The sequence below is a fragment of the Vigna umbellata genome, chromosome 3 (assembly GCF_029865625.1).
Source record: "Vigna umbellata cultivar VRB3 chromosome 3, Vumbellata_1.0, whole genome shotgun sequence".
NCBI lineage: Eukaryota > Viridiplantae > Streptophyta > Magnoliopsida > Fabales > Fabaceae > Vigna > Vigna umbellata.
Window position 1 is genome coordinate 39,687,293 of NC_142167.1, and position 2,860 is coordinate 39,690,152.

Sequence of the window (2,860 nt, forward strand, 5' to 3'; positions counted from 1 at the left end):
TCATAAGGTGTTTAAAAATGGAGGAATCCACTGGTGCTGAAGTTTTGGGGTTGATATGCTATTATTGAGATGGTTTCTCTTTTCTACGTGACTATGTACTTGTAATAGTTCATTAACATTGTATTAGCAGTGATAAAGCTGATAAAACAGTGAGACGAGCTTCCTTGTTGTTAGAGAAACTTATGAAAGAGAGAATATATTGTTCTATCGAAATCAATGATCAATTAGAATCAATGCTCACTATCTAATATATAACTTTTGATTTCAAAAATACTTTTACGGGAAAGCACATATATTATGATATTTATTAGATATTATTCCACAAATTTAACAGATGTTGATAAGTTGTGCTTTTCCAATATTTTATTCATTATTCAAGTTCTGAGTATGATGGTTGCAGTAAGATTTATATGCATAGTGTGAGAATTAGGTAGTTGTTATCTATGTCTGTGTTGTAGTTAGCTTTATTAATTGTTGCAGTAAGATTTTTATGCAGTATATGTGTTGTAATTAGCTTTATTCATTGTTGCAGTAAGATTTATTATCTGTGTTGCAGTAAGATTTATATATGCATAGTTAACTTTATGTATTATAGGGTACTATAATATATATATATGTATTATAGGGTACTATAACACAAGTTTTTAAATTTTTCTTCCCACTATGATTATTGTTGTAGAGTTGTTGTTTCCGCTGTAGGAGTGTTGAGGTTCATTTCAGGTGGAAGTTTCTTTTTTGAGTGGTGGTCAGAGGCACGCATTAATTTATTTACCCTTTGATAGAAGATGTTTATTCTATTTGATTGATTTTTTATATATTATTTTCAAAATGTGAGCACATGTAATTGAGTTTATTTTATTAATATTTTTTATATTATTTCAGCAAGCTCGTGATGATACAAATGAGCCAGAGTCTCCTTTGGGAACAAGACAATCATCTGATGGAAGTAACATTTAGGAAACTTATGATATTGTTTTAGGATAAAACTATATTTAGTTTATTATGAATTGGATAACATTTCTTTCTTTGTAACTATTTCTGCAATAGGATTACATTGATTTCTAGTCTATCCTGCTGTAACATACAATTGTTTATCAATTTATTTTTCTAAATTCCTTCTTACACAAGGGTTTTTGTTCTATGGTATCAATTTTTTATTCAGAGGAATTATATTTGTTTGGTATTTAATAATTTTAAAAAGAAATTAAATTTACTTAATTTTGAAATTAAAAAAAAAAGAAAAGAAAGAAATTGGTGAAAATAGTTAGTTATTATATATTTTAATAATCATTAAAAAAAACGATATTATATATTTTAATAATCATCAAACGAAAAAACTGACAAAAATATAGGAAACTTTTGTGATCAAATAGTTGAAAATAAAGGAGGTTAAAAACCTCTACAAAATAACTGTCAGTAATAGAGGAGGTTTTTACCCTCCGCAAATTGAACGTGATACCGGGGGTCGTAAAAAACTCCCGCAGATAGTTTGTGGCGACTCAAACTGCGGCGGTTTGAAAAACCCCCGGAATTTATTTTGCGAAGGGCGAAAACCCCCGCAAATCGAAAAAAAAACCCCTTCTAAATAACCTTTTTTTTTGTAGTGTAAGTAGGAATTTTGAGCCATGTAGACCTTCTACGTCTTCCACCACTAGTTATGATTTGCTGCAGTCTCCTATTCAAAGCAAGAATATAAAAGAACCACATAAGGAGACTCTAGCAACCTTTCGGGAAGTGGAGGTAAACATACCTCAATATGATTATCTTTTTGATGAGCATGTTTCTAATTTTCACTCTATGCATGATAAGAACCAGTTTTTGCTATCACATCAAAATACTTCTTTTCCATGCACTGAACATGAATATGAGTCTGTTGCTGATATTGTTTCTAAATCTGAATCTCATTCATGTTTCGGGAGTATATATGATCTTCAATCTGATACATTGGGATTGGGTGTTATACCTCTGCATATAAATTCTTGGGAGCCACAATGCACTAACCTTTTTGTAGGAATCGGCTGAACCCGCACATCAACAATAGACCAGAGCTTCAACAAATCAGATGGGGTAGATGGCCACACAACTGAATCAAGCATAGTCACAAAATTCAAACATATTGCCTTCTTAGATTGTGCAGAATCCTAGAAATGAAAATGTTGATGCCATCACCCTTAGGTCTGGGAAGCAAATTTAGATACCCACAGTGTCACCTCCTGCACCTACACCCACACCTACACCTACACTTGAGCTAGATAAAGAGGATGATCTTGTACATCTCATGAAAACAAGAGGAGCAGGCCGGTACACGCAGGAAACTTCAGCTAGGTGGACCTTCTTCTTCCCTAGTACAAATTAATATGCAATTAAGTGTAGTATAAACTAGGAGATTGACTCCTAGGTCGTCTCTCAAGGACCAACTGTGATTTAGGAATTAGGTCAAACACATAGTAGGGGGAGGGGTTGTGTGGATCGTTTTACTAACTAAATTCACTAATTAAAACATTGATTAAATCACTAATTAAAGACAGGTCGGTTATTGGTTTCCCTGCAATGACTTCAATCCCTGATTACAGGTAATTAATCGCTCCCTCCCTAATCCAACACTAATCAACTAACTAAGCGAAGATTAATTGGGTTTTCAAATTACAAATTAAGCTAATGCAATTGCACATGATTAATCAATTCTACACACTCGAATTAGGCAACTAAGCGTATACCTAATTTAAAAATCCCATAACAAATTAATATTATGCAAGGTTAAAAGCACAATGACAGCAAATTAACCTAATGGAGACAATGCAGTTCCACCAATTACCAACACAACAGATTTACCCTTTCCTGGAAACGAGTTCTAAACAAT